The sequence below is a fragment of the Oncorhynchus clarkii genome, chromosome 7, assembly GCF_045791955.1.
Source record: "Oncorhynchus clarkii lewisi isolate Uvic-CL-2024 chromosome 7, UVic_Ocla_1.0, whole genome shotgun sequence".
In the NCBI taxonomy this organism is placed as follows: domain Eukaryota; kingdom Metazoa; phylum Chordata; class Actinopteri; order Salmoniformes; family Salmonidae; genus Oncorhynchus; species Oncorhynchus clarkii.
In genome coordinates this window covers 29,825,941-29,850,827 of record NC_092153.1, presented here as the reverse complement: position 1 = coordinate 29,850,827, position 24,887 = coordinate 29,825,941, and the positions used below count along the sequence as shown (strand labels likewise).

At 45.0% G+C, this 24,887-nt stretch overlaps 1 pseudogene; it reads left to right on the top strand.

The window, feature by feature from the left end:
- The first annotated feature begins 903 nt into the window (after window positions 1-903).
- LOC139412576 (zinc finger protein 180-like) lies at window positions 904-24,828 on the top strand (annotated as a pseudogene).
- Window positions 24,829-24,887: the final 59 nt, after the last annotated feature.

The window sequence follows — 24,887 nt, the reverse complement described above, 5'->3', positions numbered from 1 at the left end:
GTGAAGTTATGGATCCTACAGTAGGTCTATATTATTGGTATGTGAAGTTAGGGGTCCTTCAGTAGGTCTATGTTGTTGTTAGGTGAAGTTATGGGTCCATTTTGGCAAACACTTAGTTTACAAACCCTCATTGTCAGGCTGATGGAAAAACTAGCTAAAGAGCATTTTACTAGTTGAAGTGTTTTTTAAGTATGAAGCAGATGATTTGAGACAAACACAAACATTACACTAAGCAGGAGACTCAAGCGAGCCTTACAATTATAATCCAAAATTAGTGTGAAATGCACTCATATTCAACCTGTAAATGGAGGCTATTTTTGCTGTCAGCCTATGAGAACTCCCCTGAGTTTTCCCCCACGGTAGTGAATTAGTGAATAGACACAGAGCTTAATGTGAGTTTCCTTCAGTAGCACTCCTGATCTTGCGTTGTAATATTCAGAATACATTGTGAAAAACTAAAATCTTGGCTCACCATTTTTTGCTCCAACCAGATATACTACATCCATAACTAGTGGTTTCCTCATTACCAGATATACTACATCCATAACTAGCGGTTTCCTCATTACCAGATATACTACATCCATAACTAGCGGTTTCCTCATTAGCAGATATACTACATCCATAACTATCGGTTTCCTCATTAGCAGGGAGGAGTTTCTGCTACCAAATTGTGTGTGCTTCACCCTCGTGCGTCCATTTTAGCAAACAGAGAAAGGGGCCAAAATTGGAGACTAAAAGTTGTCTGGCACATTGCTTAGAGTTTCAGCATCTTTAATAACTTGTTTCTAGCCTCCAATCATCGATTTTACTACTAATGTAAAAACAATACAAAATTGTTGCTCACTTGACTGTTTTAAGACATTTGTCAAATAATTTAGCAGACGTCAATTGTTGTACAACTTCATGGGTACGATCTGGGCATCACCTTTTAACTCAAGTAAACAGAGGATTCCTGCTGTTTTGAGCCTTCAACCATCTGTCTGACTTTGTTGTTCACACAGGAGAGAGACGGGACTATCGTGGATCCTCTGGGGATCCTCAACAACATCATGATGCAGAGAAGAGTCTCTCCAGATCAGAACACCTCAAGAAACACCTGCAGAGACCCACAGAGAATAAATCTCACCACTGCTCTGACTGTGAGAAGGGTTACTCAAGATCAGATTCACTTAAACTACATAAGAGAATACACCAGCGAGTACACACAGGAGAGAAATCTCACCACTGTTTTGACTGTGGGAAGAGTTACTTAAAATCAGATTCACTTAAACTACACCTGATAATACACACTGGAGAGAATCTTCACTGCTGCTCTGACTGTGGGAAGAGATTCACCTCTTCAGTAGACCTTAAAATACATCAGAGAATTCACACTGGAGATAAACCGTTTGGCTGTGATCAATGTGGGAAGAGTTTTACTCAGTCAAGCAACCTGAAATCACACCAAATAACACACAATAGAGAAATCCCATAGCTGTAATCAATGTGGGAAGAGTTTTACTCAGTCAAACAGCCTGACATCACACCAGCGGACACACACAGGAGAGAAACCTCATAGCTGTAATCAGTGTGGGAAGAGATACTCTGATAAAATATATTTAATCAAACATCAGAAAATACATGGAGTTGTTTCATGATATCAATGAAATATTTTCACAATGTAGAATGTTTTAACTTTGTAGTAGGAGTATTTGAATGAATTTCACAATGTAGAACCCTAAACGTTTGCCTCCCCTGTTCAATTTGATAAATTGATTTCAGCATGATATGGATTTTAGCCTCTGGGGAAAAATCCAGGCTCTGAATTGAATGAGTTCTATTTATGTGATTTAACAAAAAGTGACTAACAAAAAGATCAGGTGTGATGTTAATGTTTGTATGTTTTGTATTGTTTATAAAATATATATTTTCAGGTCTTTTGTCATAACAAATGAATTTCAACGTACTTGCAGCCTATACACATGGACGCAGTATAATAAATTGGTATATAATCAATTTTATTAACAATCCTACATCACTCCAGCATTTATTGACAACATTCAAGTGCTAGTTGTCTTTATTCCACTACTGAAGAAGCATGACTCAAATCACCTCATATTTCAAACATTCAGCCTGACAAAGATACGTTTTATTATTCCATGTCTCACCAATCACATTTGCTTTTGATATATTATACCTAAATGTGACTTCTGTCATCTGATCACTCCAAGCTGCATTAGGTTCAGATCTACCAGGATGGGCCTTTGACATAATCTGGACACAGTCAGGCCACCAAATATGCATCAGCTATGTAAAGAGATGGAGTGAATGAGTGGGGAAAAGTATCTTTTACACAAATTACCTTCATAATATGAAAGAACAAATGTGTGTCTGAGGGGAAATTAACTTTCATACAGCCAAAAGGGGTGAGAAATTACACCAATATCAGTGGATAATTTGTACTAATGTAAACAAACATAGATGATGGAACATATTACCTTTTGCTCACGTGATGAACCGCTAAGGGGACATAAATATTTGCCATCTAAACCACGTGTTACGGATACAAGTATCCTGTGTGTGTATCTTGTGTGTGTTTTTCTTTTCGCTCCTTCTCCCCTCACAGGTGAAAATCATCAGTCCCCAATCAATCATCAATCAGAAGACACCCCCTCCTGTTTCCTGCCCAATCACAATTCCTTTCCCTTGGTTTAAAAACCCTGTCAATTGTTTGCTCTGGAGCTCAATCTCTCTGGTTCACGCTCGCCTATGTTGCTCTAGCGCTCTTTATGTATTGAGCTATCTTTTGTTTGAGTACCTCCATATCACTTTGTCCTCACCTGTGAGTATTTGTTTGATGGGAAAAGGGGGAACCAAGACAAGTTGCCCATGGGAATACACTACCTGTAGGTAAGCTTTGTTAGAACTGGGCGGACCACCCACTGTATTTTTGGCTAGTTAGCTGTTGAAATAGTCTAGCTTAAGGGTGTTTATGGGATACTTATTATTTCTTTCCTTGGGTCCAGCTCAGCCCCTTTTCCTGCTCCCCCCCCCCCCCCCCCCCCCCCCCCCTGTGTGTCTTCCAATAAACCATGTGTTTGATGGTAATTTAGGTGTCTGTGGTTATTTTGTTCTCACTCTAACTTTTTCACTATTATAATTTGCAAGAGTTATGTTACGGGTCTCGTTACCATCTCCCCTAGACTGTCGGGCCAAAAGGGATTTGTAACACCACGTGTGACCTCTCACCTCTCTAGCTGTAGAAGTGTTCTTCCTAACCAGTCCCTCAACAGCTCTTTGACTGAGCGTGTGACCTCCACCCTCACTGGGTCTTCAGATGAGAGGAGGGATGAATGGATCAGTCAGTCAAAGTGTAGAGCTGCTGTCTATGCTTTCTGACAATCACTTATCTAGCTAGATAACGGTATGTCTTAACTAGGCACAACTAGGTTTGGATTATTTCCCTCAACGAACTGAATCGTCAATGTCAGTCTTCCTCTTTATATAGCCTGCTACAGCATGCAATACTATTAACTCACAAGGGGGCATAACGTTACATGGACAATACTATCACATTTTGGAAACGTTACATGGATGTCACGACTCCTACCTCCTCTCCCTGTTCGGGTGGCGCTCCCATTTTGGATATTCCAAAGTATTTTTTTCAACTGCGATACCAACTCCAGTCAGCAGATGGCTGTGCGTCTTTCAGGTGATTCTGCCACTGACGTATAATCTCGTGGACGGAACGCTTCAACAGCTAGTCAGACACATTGGTTCACTAACTGTATGGTAAAAGGTTTATTCAATAAATCTAGCAACTCCACATACAAGGAAGACCCCCCCCCCCCCAAGCCTTAAGGGCAGTTTTATTTCAAATGTAGTACCCAGACGGAGAAAATCCAGTAAGCGTTTTATACACTACTCAAAAAACAAAGGGAACACTTAAACAACAGTCACTCCAAGTCAATCACACTTCTGTGAAATCAAACTGTCCACTTAGGAAGCAACACTGACAAATTTCAAATGCTGTTGTGCAAATGGAATAGACAACAGGTGGAAATTATAGGCAATTAGCAAGACACCCCGAATAAAGGAGTGGTTCTGCAAGTGGTGACTACAGACCACTTCTCAATTCCTATGCTTCCTGGCTGATGTTTTGGTCACTTTTGAATGCTGGCGGCGCTTTCACTCTAGTGGTAGCATGAGATGGAGTCTACAACCCACACAAGTGGCTCAGGTAGTGCAGCTCATCCAGGATGGAACATCAATGCGAGCTGTGGCAAGAAGGTTTGTTGTGTCTGTCAGCGTAGTGTTCAGAGCATGGAGGCGCTACCAGGAGACAGGCCAGTACATCAGGAGCCGTGGAGGAGGCTGTAGGAGGGCAACAACCCAGCAGCAGGACCGCTACCTCCGCCTTTGTGCAAGGAGGAGCACTGCCAGAGCCCTGCAAAATGACCTCCAGCAGACCACAAAAGTGCTTACAGCCCAACACCGTGCAGGACGTTTGGCATTTGCCAGAGAACACCAAGATTGGCAAATTCGCCACTGGCGCCCTGTGCTCTTCACAGATTAAAGCAGGTTCCCACTGAGCACGTGACAGACGTGACAGTCTGGAGACGCCGTGGAGAACGTTCTGCTGGCTGCAACATCCTCCAGCATGACCGGTTTGGCGGTGGGTCAGTCATGGTGTGGGGTGGCATTTCTTTGGGGGCCGCACAGCCCTCCATGTGCTCGCCAGAGGTAGCTTGACTGCCATTAGGTACCGAGATGAGATCCTCAGACCCAATGTGAGACCATATGCTGGTGCGGTTGGCCCTGGGTTCCTCCTAATGCAAGACAATGCTAGACCTCATGTGTCAGCAGTTCCTGCAAGAGGAAGGCATTGATGCTATGGACTGGCCCGCCCGTTCCCCAGACCTGAATCCAATTGAGCACATCTGGGACATCATGTCTCGCTCCATCCACCAACGCCACGTTGCACCACAGACTGTCCAGGAGTTTATGGATGCTTTAGTCCAGGTCTGGGAGGAGATTCCTCAGGAGACCATCCGCCACCTCATCAGGAGCATGCCCAGGCGTTGTAGGGAGGTCATACAGGCACATGGAGGCCACACACACCACTGAGCCTCATTTTGACTTGATTTAAGGACATTACATCAAAGTTGGATCAGCCTGTAGTGTGGTTTTCCACTTTAATTTTGAGTGTGACTCCAAATCCAGACCTCCATGGGTTGATAAATTTGATTTCCATTGATAATTTTTGTGTGATTTTGTTGTCAGCACATTCAACTATGTAAAGAATAAAGTATTTAATAAATATATTTCATTCATTCAGATCTAGGATGAGTAGCCTAGTGGTTAAAGTGTTGGACTAGTACAAGGTACAAATCTGTCGTTCTGCCCCTGAACAGGCAGTTAACCCACTGTTCTTAGGCCGTCATTGAAAATAAGAATTGGTTCTTAACTGACTTGCCTAGTTAAATAAAGGTACAATTTTTAGTGTTCCCTTTATTTTTTGAGCAGTGTAGTGTCATCCTTAGGGTAATTTACCATACGTGGACACACTCCCATCAGTTTCTGAGACAACTCCCCAGACTTTGTAGACAGTTTAATAATGCTTAAACCTCATCTTTATCAAATTATCCATTAAAGATGGATTATCCATTAAACTCAACCTACGATTGTCTTCATATGAGTTGTTTAAATTGTATCTAATTATATTCCCAGTATTACTTTATCAAATCTCTAGTAATCATTATACACACATACAATTCATCATATTTTCATATATTCACAGAATCCATATAAAATGTAGGAAATTCTAGGGGCACACGACAACCATTCCATTTGCTTTTTCAAGGACTCTCCACAGCTTCGAAGCAGCTCTCCAAACATACTCCCAGCGGAACCAAAAAAAATGATTTTGTTTCCCGGACAATGACCGGATCGTCAACGGTTCTCTAACTTCCCGGAGACCACGGCAAAATCAAGCCTCTCAGGAACTATAGACCTTCCGCTGCTTTCTAAAATACCATCCCGCTCTCAACACCACCCTGCGATATTCTATGATGGGCAGTGAATGAACGGAACCCCAAGATAACGTTATATCAAAGCTTATTATCCAAATGTCAATCAACTGATTAAGAATAGATCTCTGTGAGGAACTATAGAGCTCTGTGAGGAACTAAAGAGCTCTGTGAGGAACTATAGAGCTCTGTGAGGAACTATAGAGCTCTGTGAGGAACTATAGAGCTCTGTGAGGGACTATAGATCTCCGTGAGGAACTATAGATCTCCAGATTCTTGCTTTTTCAAGGACTCCAGCTACAAAGCAGCTCTCCAAACATACTCCCAGCAGAACAAAAAAATAAACTAAACTACAGATCTCTGTTTACAATCCAAACTTCAGATTAAGCTCAATCACACAATGCTATTTCCAAACATACCTAATCAATTAGTTGTTTTTCAACAATATCTTCACCTACAGGAATGTTTTCACATTTCTATGTCATGGTTAGTTCCTAGGATAATGTAACTCATACATTTACATCTTTCAATACTTCTAAAATGGGATCCAGGTTTAAAATAATTACAGGTTTAAAACAATTACAGGTGCATTTTACTAGCTTATACTATATCATACACGTCTTAACTAGTAAACACAGATTCTAATTTTCATCCAGTTCACACAGATAGCTGACTCAGCCCTCTTTACACCTCCAAGGTGCCCCCCCCCTCACTCAGGAATACACACTCAGACCCTATTGCCTCGGCCCTGTTTACGCCTCCAAGGTGCCCCCCTCACTCAGGAATACACACTCAGACCCTATTGCCTCGGCCCTGTTTACGCCTCCAAGGTGCCCCCCTCACTCAGGAATACACACTCAGAGCCTACGAGCCTTTTCTAGAAACTCCACTTGTTTCGCTCACCTTTTTCTTTTCTTTTTTAACTACGTTTGAGATGTGGTATCTACTCGGCTCGCTGCCTCTCAGATCAAAGGTGGGTCCATCTGCTCCGTTCCCGAAGTGTGGTCTCCTGAGATTCCAAGTTTGAGGGATCCCTCATGTACCATTTACCCAGGTCCTCAGGAGCGTCACAAAGTGAAGATTCACATCCCCAAATGTGGTTAATTTCTTTAATATCAAATGAGGAGACAAACTTATAACACAAGTCAGAGTTATTCTTAAACTAAATCTTTATTCACTTATTAATAAGGGAGCAGGTCAATACAACGCACACATATAAAGTGCATCAATTGAGTGTTCTACGATAACGATGGCTGGTCGACAAATCACCCCCAGATGATTTGTTGAGAGCCACGAGACAAAAGTACAAAGGTCTTTTATAGCTAAGATACACCCCTTTCAACCTACATGACCAACAATAGACATAGAACGGGTCACAAGGTTAAGATTTGTATGAAAGATACTTGTAATTCTTAGCAGACAGTATTTGCTGTAAAAACACTACTCTTTGTGTAGAGACCAGGATCTGGCCCTGGGGTCATCTCTCCCTGGTACCATATAGAACAGAAACATTAACTCATGCTCTGGAATGCGGTCTCTTTAGGTTTTATCACCCAAAAGACATTGTAAATCACCTGTCAGTGTTTTCTCCCAGAGGCCCATCTTCAGTAGAACAAACAGACACAATAGTTCTAAGAACCCTATATTCTGTAGCATTAAACAACCATTTGATGCAATAAAAGTATTATAACATAATGTTGCAGTTTTGCTCTCAGTGTCCACTGAAAGTTGACTAGTAACAACAACTGGGACATAAAAGTTACCTTGAAAATAAAAGAGAGCCGCACACTCTAGGAGCTCAGATGCAAAAATGTAATTACCAACGTTTCGACAGCCAGGCTGTCTTCATCTGTGTATAATCACAAACACGGCAGGATGACTCGTTTCTATAGTGTCAAAAGACACAGGTGTCTGTAATCATGGCCAAGAGTGGCCTAATATCATTGGTTAACAATCAAATATTAAAATGTCATACAAAGAACAGCATACAAACAACAAATGGATAGCATACGATCATAGATTAATTTGACTACACAAGCTTACAAACAATTACAATGGCAAAGTCACAATAATCACAAGAATGGCTTCAGCTCAAAGTCTGCGTTGAGACCGAAGGGCGCAAGGGTCTTTAAATTAAATATCCAGGCAGCCTCTCGTTTTAACAATAAATTATCAAGGTCACCCCCTCTCCTAGGGAGGGTGACATGTTCGATGCCAATATAATGCAGAGAGGAAATCGAGTGGCCTGCCTCCAAGAAGTGGGCCGCAACTGGATAAGTAAAGTTTTTACACCTAATGGTGCTATGATGCTCTGAGATACTTACTTTTAATTCGCGCTTTGTTTTACCTACATAATTTTTACCACAAGGACAAGTTATAAGATAAATAACTGCCTTAGTGGAGCACGTAATAACACCTTTGATTGGGATCGATTTCCCTGTTGGTGGGTTTGAAGGATCTACATTTATAAGTGCCATTGCATTGAGCACAGCCATTACATTTGTAGTTTCCATCCAGTAGGGGCGCAAATAGACGTTGTTCAGGAATATCTTGGGGTGGTAAATCAGTGTACCAATTGGTCTCTGAGATTTCTGCCCCGCAAGAATACGACCAAGGGAAGGTCCGAAAACATATTACCGAGACTATAATCTGATTTTAGGATGTGCCAATGTTTGTGAACATTTCCCTTAATTTGTTCAGAGCACTTTGAATAGCGGGTAGTTAGAACGCAATAATTATTTTGATTCGACAGAATTGGCTGTAGGGCAAACTATTTTTCAAGGGAAGTGGGTGACAACTATCAGCCCTCAACAAAATGTTACGATCAGTAGGCTTCCTGTAAAGATCAGTGTATAGAACGTTATCTTCACACAAGATCAGAAGATCAAGAAAACTGATTTGACGTGTGTCAGATTGTATAGTAATTCTCAGATGCTCAGAACAGGAGTTAAGAAAAGCATAGAATGCCTGGAGCTGTTTTGCATCATCGCTCCATAGGACAAGAATATCACCAATATACCGTTTCCAGATAATGATGTGAGGCAAGAAAACATTTTTGAGAGGATTGAAAATGGACTGTTTCTCCATGTAACCCACATACAAATTAGCATAGTTAGGAGCCATGGGGGATCCCAGAGCAGTATCATTCGTCTGAATAAAGAAATCATTTAGAAACATGAAATAGTTATGCGTGAGTACTATTTCAGCCAATGTTACGATGCATGCACTGGAAGGTAGTTCATTAGGGTCACGTTGCAGAAGAAAATGTTCCATAGCTTCAATACCGCCCTCGTGTGGAATATTAGTGTATAACGACTCAACATCAAAAGTAACTAACAAGGTATTCTCAGGGAGAGGATCAAGAGATTCAATGATAGAGATCATACTGCTGGTGTCCTTTACAAAGGAGGGGAGCTGTTCTGCGAGTGGTCTAATAAAAAAGTCAACAAAAGTAGATAGAGGGGCCGTTACTGCATCAATGCCCGCTACAGCCCTGGAGGTTGTGTAACATTCTTGTGTAATTTCGGCAAAGTATAGAAAGTGGCAATTTTAGGGTGTTGAATAACCAAAAAAGCATGTTCTTTTTTGGCTATCTGACCAGAACATAAATACCCATCTAGGACAGTAAAGAGAGTATTCTGAAATTGGGGTCACTTTTGAGTTTCTTGTAAAAGGTGTTGTCAAGCAGCTGTCTATGACACTCATGTACATAAACTGTCCTATCCATGAGTACAACCGACCCACCCTTATCAGCAGGACGAATAAGGACTGACGTATCGGATTGTAATTCAAGCAAAGCTTGTTTTTCCATCCTTAGGTAAATTATGGAAAGATTTGGACCCCTGTTTATTCTTACGGAGATGTCTAGCATAATTTTCCATGAGTCTGCAATATGTCTCGATAGAGTGATTGCGATTGGCTGGAGGTATAAAATAACTCTTGCTTTTAAAGGATTCGGAGTATGTGCAGGAGAGCAACCTACTGGTTCAATAGAAGTGTCAGAATTAGGGGAGCTAAAGTATTCCCTTAAACGGATATTTCTAAAACACTTAAACATCAAAATCGTTGCACTGGGTTGTAGGCACAAAAGATAACCATTTATTAAGCAAAGAGATATGGGCAGGGCTCAATATCTTGCTTGATAAATTAAAGACACCCACTATGAGACCCACCAAATCTGCCCAAGAAGAGGAAAACAGAAGAAAAACCCAAACCAAAACAAAAGTGGTTAAAATAATTTATTACAATCAATACCATTCATACTATTACAAAATCATAATTCTCATTCATTCTTAATTAATTCTATTTACAAAAACATCAAACAAAAACAAACCTCAGGGGAGCATTGTCCCTCCCCGTCATACCTAACCAATACCTAACCCTTTCCCTATCTCCCCTTCCCTAATCTATCCCCTTACCAAATTCACTCTAACACTCCCAGCCCTAAACCCCCTTTCCACCTCTCCCGTGCCGCATGCTTCCCCCACTTCCTCTCTTCCCTCTTCATCTTCCCCCTCAAATCACCTTCCACCCTTCTCACTATCCCTTCCACCCCCCAATCTCTCCCTGTCTTGACTAAATTCTGCCTGGCTTCCCACAGTCCTTTTTTAAAGAGACTCATGAGAAGCCACAGCAGAAACCTGTCCCTATCCGTTCCCTTTGCTCTCCCTACGCCTCTCTCTAGCCTAGCCCATGTCAAAACAAAAGCACTCCTAACCACACCTAGCATTACCCGTGCCCTAGCCCAGACTAGTCCGGCAAAGGCACAGTCCCAGAAGGCATGGCGCACAGTCTCCTCCCTGCCACAAGAGGATCTTGGACAGGTGGGGGATTGCACCAAACTATACCGGTACAAGATGGCACGTACCGGCAAGCACTTATGGAGGCCCAACCAATTCAGGTCCTTGAGCCTGTTGTCCAGGCCCCGCGCCTGCACTCCCTCCCAGACCACTGACGAGATGCCCGCTACAGGCGCAGGACTCCCTGCCTGCCTGACCTCCTCGTACAGGTGCCTGTGGTCTAAACCTACTCGGGCAACTTCAACCTCGGGGTCGCATGGCCAAAATGCCACGGCAGCTGTTCCGCCCGAGGACCCGCGTTAGACCACACCATTACGCTTCTCGCCTTATACGAGAAGAACACCCGCATGAGGTAACCGGACGGGTGTATAACCGGACGAGCAAGCTCCGTCAACAAGAAAGAAACAAAAATGGCGTCCAACTTGAGGGGGAAATGTGGTACCAACCCCTACCTCCCTCCCCGATGGGACAGATCATGCGTGCCCTGGCGACCCACTCGCACCTGCCACTCCACATAAACTGAAACACAAGCCTCACTAGAGGCCTCCTCAGACAAGCCGGCAATGGATAGATGTATGCCACATACAAAAGAGACGGCAACACATCCACCTTTAGGACCAGGACTTTGCCCATAAAAGACAAATACCTAGCCTTCCACATTGCTAGCTTCCTCTGTACCACTGCGATACGCATGTTCCAGTTTAGCGTCGCTGAGCCGGAGGTCTCAAAATGAACCCCGAGAATCCTCAGGGCCCCTTCACAGAGAGATAACCCCCCAGGCACATCCGTTCTACCGCGCCATCTTCCGAAAAACTTGACGGAAGACTTTGCATGGTTCAGAACCGCTCCCGACGCTCGGGTGAAATCCCCAAAGATGGCAAGGGACCTTGTCAGGCACGAGTCCTTGCACAACAGCAAGGAAGTGTCGTCGGCGTACTGCGTCATCTTAACACGCAGCCCACCGCTTCCAGGGATCAACAAGCCTTCCACCCCTGTGTCTGCCCTAATGGCAGCCCCCAGAGGCTCCATGTACAGAACGAAGAGGAGAGCCGAGAGTGGGCATCCCTGCCTGACCCCAGACGAGAGGTCAAAAACGTCACCTAAGTGACTATTTACACTAACTCGACACCCCGCTCCGACATATAAAGTACGGATCCATCCTATAAACTTCTCCCCAAATCCTAATCTACCTAACACCCTGAATAGAAAAGATCTATTCACGCGATCAAAAGCTTTCGCCTGATCTAGCGCTGCTACCATTAAAGGCAGCCCTCTATCTTCAACCCAAGCGATGGAATCCCTGATCAACTGTAGGTTCCATCTTATAGAGCGGCCCTCTACCCCGCACGTCTGATCCTCGTGGACGACGTAGGGAAGGGCTGTGCGCAACCGGTCTGCTAAAACCTTTGCAAGAATCTTGTAATCTACGCACAGCATGGTCAATGGCCGCCAGTTGCCAAGGTCAGTTGCTTCCCCCTTCTTATAAAGAAGTGACAGCACACCAACAGCCATTGATCCCCCCGGGACCCCCGTCTCAAGGATGGCCTTCAAGACTTCGAGAACCACTGGTCCAAGTATACCCCAAAACTTGAGGTAAAACTCAGCCGGCAGCCCATCCATCCCAGGCACCTTCCCTTTTCCCATCCTCCTAAGAGCGCTCTCAACCTCTTCTAGTGAGATCTGGGCCTCCATCACGTCTCTAATGTCCTCTGGCAACCGCCGGGACAAGTGTTCTAAAAACACGTTTCCCTGCTCTACATCTATTTCCCTTTCCTTAAATAAACCTTGGAAATGATCAGTTGTCACCCTGACCATTTCCTCTGGTTTACTTACTATACTACCATTTTCTTCCCTAACTCCCTTCATTACCTTTCTACTCTGTCTGGCCCTAACCGACTTAAAGAACATAGCGGAACAAGTCTCATTATGTTCTAGAAAGCCACTATGCGCACGCTCCAGGAAAGCTCGAGCCTTCTGCTCCTGCAGCTCCCTGAGCTGCGCCTTTAGGGCTGCGAATCTCTCCCAGTCAATCGACCCGCCGAGGTTGCCTGCCTCGTACTCGAGTTCAATTAACCTTTGGATACGATCCACCTCCCTCCTTTCCTCCCTTTTTTTCCTTCTACAATATCCTATTATAAAAGCCCTTATCCTCCCCTTGACTAAATCCCACCACTCTAACACCCCCTCGCACATGGACCGGAGGCCGTCAAGCCTCCGAAAGAAACAAAAAAATGCGTCAACGAAAGCCTGCTCCTCCAGTATATCCCGATCTAACTTCCAGTACCCCCTACCGAAGAGGCAGACTGGCGACCCCACCTGCAGGAACACCCCGTCGTGATCCGTGAAGAAAACAGGCAACAGCCGCCCAGACAACTGACCCAAAGACCTGGATACAAAAATGTAGTCGAGCCTCCGCGCAACCCACCTGGAGTTGCGCCATGTAGGACCGACCATTGCCGGAGTAGTGTGCAGGCCACCATCAACCAGACCATGGCAAGCCATTAGCCCAGAGATGGCACCTGCACTGCTATCACCGCCTAACCCTAAATCTATATTAAAGTCTCCTCCTATCACCAAGTGCCTGTTTGTAACACACAGGGGCGCCAGACAGTCCACCATCTCCCTCCTGTCTGCCGCCACCTGTGGCCCATACACCCCAATTAACCTATATCTAGCTTCTCTAAACTTAACATCTATCCCCAAAACTCTACCCTGCATTATTACAAAAGTGTTCTCTATTTTAACCTCTCTATGCCCACACAAAAGCCCTACTCCTGTTGAGTGCACCCCTCCTATTCCCCAAAAAAATTCCCCCTTATCCCACTCCCTCTTAAATCTACACACATCCCCGCCATCCCTCAGGTGAGCCTCCTGTAAAAAACAGAAATCAAACCCCACACCCTCTAAAAACAAAAAAACGCCCTCCTTTTAACATTATCCCTTAACCCCCTAACATTTAGACTAAAAAAAGAAACAGAACTATTCATTTAATTATTTACAACAAATAAAAACCCCAAAACCCAAAGAAAAACCAGGAGACTCACCCGATGCTCCCCTGGTCCATCTCCACCGGCGGGGACGTCCTCTCCTCTCCTGACGCCCCCCCGTCCTCCATCCCAACCCATGATCCAGGCAGTGTGTTGGGTCCTCCCTCCCCAGCCACCATCCCCCCCTCCCTGTTTGCCTCGGGGCTGCATATAGGGGACCCCATCTCCCCAAACAGGAGTTGGGATCCCTCTAGCAAACAACCCACCGACCCCTCACTGGAGTCATCCACTAAAATGCAAGGGGCTGAGGCAAACCGGGAGGACAAATTACCCTCCCCTCCCCCCCCGCCACTCTCTTAACCCCCCCCTCCCCCTCCACACCCCCCTCCCTCTCACTTCCTGCCAAGCTCCCCCTCTTTATCCCTTTCTTCTTTGGTGAAGGAGGTAGCGGGGAGACACAACGTCCCATCCCCACTAACCCCTCCACCAAATCCCTCATTTCGACCTCGAGGAAGCCTGGCAGGCTGTCCCCCCCCTCCCACCCCACCTCCACTCCTCCCTCCGTCACTGTCCCCGTTCCCTCTTCCACTCCTTCTCGTACCACTGTCCCCGTTCCCTCTTCCACTCCTTCTCGTACCACTGTCCCCTTCTCCCTCTTCTCAGCTCCTCCACCTTCTTCTTCTTCCGTCCCCTTTTTCTTCTCTCCTTCTGTTCCATTCTTTTCTTCTCCTCGCCTCTTTCTTCCCACCTCATCCTTCTTCCCATCTTCTTCCTGCGCCGTCTTTTCCCCTGTGCCATCCATGCAATCCGCACGCGTCCTTTCTTTCCTCCCCCCATCCCCCGCTCCCCCCCCAGCTGCAGACGCGTATGACCTGTGACGAGCCGGGCAATCACGCCACAGGTGTGCTCTTGAGCCACACCCGTGGCAAGCCTTGGGCTCGTCACACTCCTTGGCCTCGTGCTCTTCCGACCCACAAAAACGACATTTCTTGGCGCTGCACGAGGCCAGGATATGGCCGTAGGCCATACAACGCCTGCAGAACGGGGGCTGACGTGCATAGTAGAGTGTTCCCCTGTCAGCCCCCAGGGAGAACATCGCCGGAGGATGGAGGTAGCCATCCACACTCTTCGGGGACTCCCTGAGTAACGCCTGGAAACCTCTCCTCCCGTTCCAGAAACCCAGGGAGTCCCTGAGGTACCTCGCTGAGGAGACATTGTCCATGTACCTCCCCAGAAAGGCCCTCACCTCTTCATCTTTCACATGCGGATTGTACATGGTTACGGTGACCACCCTGAAGTTGTTCTTCGCCAGGCTGGTCATCGCATAATGGCACAGGGGTCCCGTTTTCTCCGCTTCCTTTGCCATCTTCATTACTTTGTCATGTTTTTCTTCTTTGTGAAACGTCACATCGAAAGCCTTCTCATTCGGGTTCCCTTGAAGGCAGAGCACTTCCTTCACCTCTATCCTGAGGCATCCCATCAAAATGGTCCTTCCAAATGTCTCTCTACTCCACTGCTCCATCTCCTTTTCAGTCCAGGCAAATCGAAAGGTATTTGCCATACCAATCCCCGGAACAGATCTTGTTTGCTTGTATTGATTCATTTAAAAAAATAAGCTCTCTTCAGAAAGAAGCTTCAACCTGAAATGAAAACATATTTAAACCAAAAGTGTGGCGCAACTAAAGGTGTTGACTCTCCACATCTATCAAGACAACTGGAGCACTGGGCCAGACACTCTTAAATAGAACCTGGACCAGCTCAGGTGAAACACCTTCCCACTAACGAGACGGACAAGCCAGCACAGGTGTAACATATACTGACTAACGAGGTGACACCAATCAGTGCGTCCTACGTGCTAACGAGCTACACGGGCTTAAATTCCAACCTCAAAACATAAATGCAAAAACCAAAGACTGTAACACCTTAAAAGAATGCGCACCACCAACAGAAAACAACTTCCATTTCACATTATAATCAACTACAATGCTTCACCTTCTACAATATAAACATGGTGTCTACTGGCTGGCAACAATTAAAAACAAGAACAAAAACGTGTATTTTTTCCCTTCCTAAAACTCACTTGCTTCTAGAACTCTCGTCCCCTTGGAACATGACTCATCTCTAATACGGAAAGTCAAAATAATTTGTGATCCATGGACCGCACTGGCTAAACACAAAACACAAATCTTTTTGACTGCCCAACCTTGAGACAATCAGAAACTAAGTTGTCCTCACCATGGACACAAGCACCAAAAATGCTGTTGTTTTGACAAGTAGCAATAAATCACTGATATCGATTAGGGGGGAGATCAGATTGTACTTGCTGTTGAAACTAACATCTAAAAAAACACGTGGAAATGGGAGATATCTTTTACATCTACTGATTAGAGGACAACCTGCAGAAGACAGTCAGCTACATTTTGGAGTGATGCATTTAAATGTAGGGGTCGCTAAACAAAGGAACGCAACACTTATTTGTCATCACTCATCGATATCACGTTGAAATCAATTGTGCCGAGAGGAGGGATGAGGTTGCACGTCCTGTTAAAACTAACAGCTCAAAAACCACACGGAATCTGGGAATAATGTGTACATCACTGGTTAGAGGACAATTTGTAGAAAACAGCTAGCTGCATTTTGACTCAAGTGGGTCACCAATGTGGTAAGTGTAACGACTCTTTTTGTTCGTCACTTTTTCTTAAATCTCATAAATAGTACTCTTCCATTTCAGAGCCTGGATTTTTCCCCTGGGGCTAATATCCACATCATGCTGAAATCAATAAAAAAGGGGGCAAACGTTTAGGATTCTACATTGTGACATCATTAAAATACTCCTACTACAATGTTAAAACATTCTACATTGTGAAATCATTTCATTGATATCATGAAACAAATCTTTCATGTATGTATTTTCTGATGTTTGATCGGAGATCTTTTTTCAGAGTTTCTCTGGTCACACTGATTACAGCTATGAGGTTTCTCTCCTGTGTGTGTTCTCTGGTGTATCTTCAGAGAGCTAGATTGAACAAAACTCTTCCCACATTGATCACAGCTATAAGGTTTCTCTCCTGTGTGTGTTCTCTGGTGCAATATCAGGCCGTTTAGCTGAGTAAAACTCTTCCCACATTGAGTACAGCTATAAAAAATGTATCCTGTGTGTGTTCTCCGGTGACTCTTCAGTTCCCCAGATTGAACAAAACTCTTCACACATACAGTACAGCTATAAGATTTCTCTCCTGTGTGTCTTCTCTGGTGTGTCTTCAGAAAGCTAGATGTAAAACAAAAACAAATCCCACATTGAGTAGAGCTATAGGATTTCTCTCCTGTGTGTGTTCTCTGGTGAAGAGTCAGATTGCACGAACTAGTAAAACTCTTCCCACATTCATCACAGCTATACGATTTCTCTCCTGTGTGTGCTCTGGTGTGATATCAGGCTTCTTAGCTGAGTAAAACTCTTCCCACATTAATCACAGATATACGATTTCTCTCCTGTGTGTGTTCTCTGGTGTGATATCAGGCTGGTTGAATGAGTATAACTCTTCCCACATTGAGTACAGCTATACGATTTCTTTCCTGTGTGTTCTTTGGTGAAGAGTCAGATTGCTCGAAAAAGCAAAACTATTACCACATTCATCACAGCTAAACACTTTATCTCCTGTGTGTATTCTCCGGTGTGATATCAGGGTGCCGATGTGAGTAAAACTCTTCCCATATTGATTACAGCTATAAGATTTCTCTCCAGTGTGTATTCTCTGGTGTGATATCAGGGTGCTGATGTGAGTAAAACTCTTCCCACATTGATTACAGCTATAAGGTTTCTCTCCAGTGTGGATTCTCTGATGCATTTTAATGCCTGCTGATGAGGTGAATCTCTTCCCATAGTCAGAGCGGTGATTTATCTTCCCTGTGGGTCTCTGCTGGTGTTTCTTGAGGAGTTCTGATCTGGAGAGAATCTTCTCTGCCTCATCAGCATCATGAGGTTGTTGAGGATCCACAGAGGGTCCACGATAGTCACATCTCTCTCCTGTGTGAATGACAAAGTCATACAGATGGTTAAAGGCCCACAACAGCAGAAATCCACTGTAAAAGATGATGCCAACAGCGTAGCCATGATGTTGTACAACAATTGACGTACAGTGCCTTGCGAAAGTATTCTGCCCCCTTGAACTTTGCGACCTTTTGCCACATTTCAGGCTTCAAACATAAAGATATAAAACTGTATTTTTTGTGAAGAATCAACAACAAGTGGGACACAATCATGAAGTGGAACGACATTTAATGGATATTTCAAACTTTTGTAACAAATCAAAAACTGAAAAATTGGGCGTGCAAAATTATTCAGCCCTTTTACTTTCAGTGCAGCAAACTCTCTCCGGAAGTTCAGTGAGGATCTCTGAATGATCCAATGTTGACCTAAATGACTAATGATGATAAATACAATCCACCTGTGTGTAATCAAGTCTCCGTATAAATGCACCTGCACTGTGATAGTCTCAGAGGTCCGTCAAAAGCGCAGAGAGCATCATGAAGAACAAGGAACACACCAGGCAGGTCCGAGATACTGTTGTGAAGAAGTTTAAAGCCGGATTTGGATACAAAAAGATTTCCCAAGCTTTAAACATCCCAAGGAGCACTGTGCAAGCAATAATATTGAAATGGAAGGAGTATCAGACCACTGCAAATCTACCAAGACCTGGCCGTCCCTCTAAACTTTCAGCTCATACAAGGAGAAGACTGATCAGAGATGCAGCCAAGAGGCCCATGATCACTCTGGATGAACTGCAGAGATCTACAGCTGAGGTGGGAGACTCTGTCCATAGGACAACAATCAGTCAGTCGTATATTGCACAAATCTGGCCTTTATGGAAGAGTGGCAAGAAGAAAGCCATTTCTTAAAGTGTCGTTTAAAGTTTGCCACAAGCCACCTGGGAGACACACCAAACATGTGGAAGAAGGTGCTCTGGTCAGATGAAACCAAAATTGAACTTTTTGGCAACAATGCAAAACGTTATGTTTGGCGTAAAAGCAACACAGCTCATCACCCTGAACACACTATCCCCACTGTCAAACATGGTGGTGGCAGCATCATGGTTTGGGCCTGCTTTTCTTCAGCAGGGACAGGGAAGATGGTTAAAATTGATGGGAAGATGGATGGAGCCAAATACAGGACCATTCTGGAAGAAAACCTGATGGAGTCTGCAAAAGACCTGAGACTGGGACGGAGATTTGTCTTCCAACAAGACAATGATCCAAAACATAAAGCAAAATCTACAATGGAATGGTTCAAAAATAAACATATCCAGGTGTTAGAATGGCCAAGTCAAAGTCCAGACCTGAATCCAATCGAGAATCTGTGGAGAGAACTGAAAACTGCTGTTCACAAATGCTCTCCATCCAACCTCACTGAGCTCAAGCTGTTTTGCAAGGAGGAATGGGAAAAAATTTCAGTCTCTCGATGTGCAAAACTGATAGAGACATACCCCAAGCGACTTACAGCTGTAATCGCAGCAAAAGGTGGCGCTACAAAGTATTAACTTAAGGGGGCTGAATAATTTTGCACGCCCAATTTTTCAGTTTTTGATTTGTTAAAAAAGTTTGAAATATCCAATAAATGTCGTTCCACTTCATGATTGTGTCCCACTTGTTGTTCATTCTTCACAAAAAAATACAGTTTTAGATCTTTATGTTTGAAGCCTGAAATGTGGCAAAAGGTCGCAAAGTTTAAGGGGGCCGAATACGTTCGCAAGGCACTGTATATACACTGCTCAAAAAAATAAAGGGAACACTAAAATAACACATCCTAGATCGGAATGAATGAAATATTCTTATTAAATACTTTTTTCTTTACATATTTGAATGTGCTGACAACAAAATCACACACAAATGATCAATGGAAATCAAATGTATCAACCCATGGAGGTCTGGATTTGGAGTCACACTCAAAATTAAAGTGGAAAACCACACTACAGGCTGATCCAATTTTGATGTAATGTCCTTAAAACAAGTCAAAATGAGGCTCAGTAGTGTGTGTGGCCTCCACGTGACTGTATGACCTCCCTACAACGCCTGGGCATGCTCCTGATGAGGTGGCGGATGGTCTCCTGAGGGATCTCCTCCCAGACCTGGACTAAAGCATCCGCCAACTCCTGGACAGTCTGTGGTGCAATGTGGCGTTGGTGAATGGAGCGAGACATGATGTCCCAGATGTGCTCAATTGGATTCAGGTCTGGGGAACGGGCGGGCCAGTCCATAGCATCAATGCCTTCTTCTTGCAGGAACTGCTGACACACTCCAGCCACCCCACACCATGACTGACCCACCGCCAAACCGGTCATGCTGAAGGATGTTGCAGGCAGCAGAACGTTCTCTACGGCGTCTCCAGACTGTCACGTCTGTCACATGTGTTCAGTGGGAACCTGCTTTCATCTGTGAAGAGCACAGGGCGCCAGTGACGAATTTGCCAATCTTGGTGTTCTCTGGCAAATGCCAAACGTCCTGCACGGTGTTGGGCTGTAAGCACAACCCCCACCTGTGGACGTCCGGCCCTCATACCACCCTCATGGAGTCTGTTTCTGACCGTTTGAGCAGACACATGCACATTTTGCAGGGCTCTGGCAGTGCTCCTCCTGCTCCTCTTTGCACAACGGCGGAGGTAGCGGTCCTGCTGCTGGGTTGTTGCCCTCCTACGGCCTCCTCCACGTCTCCTGATGTACTGGCCTGTCTCCTGGTAGCGCCTCCATGCTCTGGACACTACGCTGACAGACACAGCAAATCTTCTTGCCACAGCTCGCATTGATGAGCCATCCTGGATGAGCTGCACTACCTTAGCCACTTGTGTGGGTTGTAGACTCCGTCTCATGCTACCACTAGAGTGAAAGCACCGCCAGCATTCAAAAGTGACCAAAACATCAGCCAGGAAGCATAGGAACTGCGAAGTGGTCTGTGGTCACCACCTGCAGAACCACTCCTTTATTGGGGGTGTCTTGCTAATTGCCTAAATTGTCCACCTGTTGTTTATTCCATTTGCACAACAGCATGTGAAATTTATTATCAATCAGTGTTGCTTCCTAAGTGGACAGTTTGATTTCACAGAAGTGTGATTGACTTGGAGTTACATTGTGTTTAAGTGTTCCCTTTGTTTTTTTGAGCAGTGTATATATATATATATTTATCTTAACTTTATTGACAACAGTCAAATGGATACTGTCATTAATGCGTTTTTTCAATAATTACACATTCTTAATACTGAAGCTATTTAGTTAGTCACGTGACTAACTATCATCAGCTGATCCAGGAAATCATTTTTTGAATAACAGTCAAATGACAAACATCACAACATGCAGCAACAACCAAAGTGCTTGCTTCAGCTGGTCCCCAGTGCGTCTCCTTTCGCCGCACTTGAGCACGGTCCGGTTTTTCCAGTACCACCTCCACACCCCAGCCCTCCGGTAGCAGCTCCCCGCACCAGGCTTCCTGTGCGTGTCCTCGGCCCAGTACCACCAGTGCCAGCACCACGCATCTGTTAGCATAGAGCTGCCAGTTAGCATAGAGCTGCCAGTTAGCATAGAGCTGCCAGTTAGCATAGAGCTGCCAGTCTGCATAGAGCTGCCAGTCTGCATAGAGCTGCCAGTCTGCATAGAGCTGCCAGTCTGCATAGAGCTGCCAGTCTGCAAGGAGCTGCCAGTCTGCAAGGAGCTGCCAGTCTGCAAGGAGCCGCCAGAGCTGCCTGTCTGCAGGATGCCGCCAAAGCTGCCAGTCTGCAAGGAGCCGCCAGAGCTGCCAGTCTGCAAGGAGCCGCCAGAGCTGCCAGTCTGCAAGGAGCCGCCAGAGCTGCCAGTCTGCAAGGAGCCGCCAGAGCTGCCAGTTAGCATGGAGCAGCCAGGGCCGCCAGTCAGCATGGAGCAGCCAGGGCCGCCAGTCAGCATGGAGCAGCCAGGGCCGCCAGTCAGCATGGAGCAGCCAGTCAGCATGGAGCAGCCAGTCAGCATGGAGCAGCCAGTCAGCATGGAGCAGCCAGAGCAGCCAGTCAGCATGGAGCAGCCAGAGCTGCCAGTCAGCATGGAGCAGCCAGTCAGCATGGAGCAGCCAGAGCTGCCAGTCAGCATGGAGCATCCAGTCAGCATGGAGCAGCCAGAGCTGCCAGTCAGCATGGAGCAGCCAGAGCTGTCAGTCAGCATGGAGCAGCCAGTCAGCATGGAGCAGCCAGAGCTGCCAGTCGACCAGACTCTTCCAGATCTGCCAGTCGACCAGACTCTTCCAGATCTGCCAGTCGACCAGACTCTTCCAGATCTGCCAGTCGACCAGACTCTTCCAGATCTGCCAGTCGACCAGACTCTTCCAGATCTGCCAGTCGACCAGACTCTTCCAGATCTGCCAGTCGACCAGACTCTTCCAGATCTGCCAGTCGACCAGGATCTTCCAGATCTGCCAGTCGACCAGGATCTTCCAGATCTGCCAGTCGACCAGGATCTTCCAGATCTGCCAGTCGACCAGGATCTGCCAGTCAGCCAGGATCTGCCGAAACCACCAGCCAGCCAGGATCTGGTAGATTCATCAACCTGCCTGAGCTTCCTCTCACTCCTGAGCTTCCTCTCACTCCTGAGCTTCCCCTCAGTCCCGAGCTGCCTCAGTCCCGAGCTGCCCCTCAGTCCCAATCTGCTCCTCAGTCCAGTGGGGTTCTGGGTGAGGACTACTAGGCCATGGTCGGCGGCGAGGGTGGACTATCCAGGGACGCGAGGAGAAGGGGCTAAGACATTGATTGAGTGGGGTCCACGTCCCGCGCCGGAGCCGCCACCATGGACAGACGCCCACCCGGACCCTCCCTATTGTTTTGAGGTGCGTTCGGGAGTCCGCACCTTAGGGGGGGGGGTTCTGTCACACCCTGGTCAAAGTATTTTGTGTTTATCTTTATTTATTTGGTCAGGCCAGGGTGTGGCATGGGTTTTTGTATGTGGTGTGTATGTATGGGGATTGTAGCTAGTGGGGTGTTCTAGTTAAGTCTATGGCTGTCTGAAGTGGTTCTCAATCAGAGGCAGGTGTTTATCGTTGTCTCTGATTGGGAACCATATTTAGGCAGCCATATTCTTTGAGTTTGTCGTGGGTGATTGTCCTTAGTGTTAGTTTGCACCAGTTTAGGCTGTTTCGGTTTTCATTACGTTTATTATTTTGTAGTGTTTGTATTTTGATTCGTGTTTTACGTTTGTTTAATAAACATGGATCGCAATCTACACGCCGCATTTTGGTCCGACTCTCCTTCGCATCAAGAAAACCGTTATACTGGTAAAGACAGTTATGCCGTACTACACGTTGGATCCAACATCCCTAACAAATTGATGTTTATAATGCTATTGCCTGCTTGATTTATAGTAGGGTCTCGTTAGTCTGTTTGGAAACAGAGATACTTAGCTTATAATGTGTAGAGAACTGTTCCTTGATGGATAGGCTATTGTACAACACACAGAGCTATTTTCCTATATTTGTTGTTAGGTGAAGTTATGGGTCCTACAGTAGGTCTATGTTATTGTTAGGTATAGTTATGGGTCCTACAGTAGGTGTATGGTATAATTAGGTGGGCTAACTTGGCAAACAGTGTACAAACCCTCATTGACAGGCTGATGAAAAAGCCAAGGAGCATTCTACTGGTTTAAGTGTTTTTTAACTACAAAGTGGTTGATTTGTGATGACGACACAAACATTATATTAAGCAGGACATTCAAACGAGCCTTACAATTATAATCCAAAGTAGTGTGAAATGCACTCATTAGCAACCTGGAAATGGAGGTTACTCCCCTGAGTTTCTCCCTATTCAGAAATACATTGTGAAAAACTAAAATCTTTGCTCACCATTTTTGCTCCAGGCAGATATACTACATAAAATTTTAGCAAACACAGAAAGGGGCCTATATTGGAGACCAAAAATCGTCTGGCACACTGCTTAGAGTTTCAACAACATGAATAACTTATTTCTAGTCTACAATCTTAGATGTTACTACTAATTTTAAAACAAGACAATATGACTTGTTGCTCATTTTAAGACAAATGTCAAATGATTGTTATATTCATTACAGACGTCAATTGTTGTACAACATCATGGCTACGCTGTTGGCATCACCTTTTACAATGGATTTCTGCTGTTGTGGGCCTTTAACCATCTGTATGACTTTGTCATTCACACAGGAGAGAGACGTGACTATCGTGGATCCTCTGGGGAGCCTCAACAACCTCATGATGCTGACGAGGCAGAGAAGAGTCTCTCCAGATCAGAACTCCTTAAGAAATACCAGCAGAAACCCACAGGGAAGATAATTCACTGCTCTGACTGTGGGAAGAGATCCACCTCATTAGCAGGAATTAAAATGCATCAGAGAATCCACACAGGAGAGAAACCTTATGTCTGTGATCAATGTGGGAAGAGTTTTACTCACTTAAGCAACCTGATATCACACCAGAGAATACACACAGGAGAGAAACCTTATGTCTGTGTTCAGTGTGGGAAGAGTTTCTCACTTAAGCACCCTGAAATCACACCAGAGAATACACACAGGAGAGAAATCTTATATCTGTGATCAATGTGGGAAGAGTTTTACTCAGCTAAGCAGCCTGATATCACACCAGAGAACACACACAGGAGAGAAATCGTATAGCTGTGGTGACTGTGGGAAGAGTTTTACTGAGTTGACCGGTCTGACTGTACACCAGAGAACACACACAGGAGAGAAATCGTATAGCTGTGGTGACTGTGGGAAGAGTTTTACTGAGTTGACCGGTCTGACTGTACACCAGAGAAGACACACAGGAGAGAAATCTCCTAGCTGTACTGTATGTGGGAAGAGTTTTGTTCAATCTTGCGAAGTAAATATACACCAGAGAGCACACACAGGAGAGAAACCTTATAGCTGTACTCAATGTGGGAAGAGTTTTTTTCAATCTGGGGAACTGAAGAGACACCAGAGAACACACACAGGAGAGAAATCGTATAGCTGTGATCAATGTGACCAGAGAGACTCTGATAAAAGATCTCTGATTAATCTTTAGAAAATGCATGAAGGTGTTTTTTCATGATATCAAACATTGTAGAAGGAGTATTTTAATAT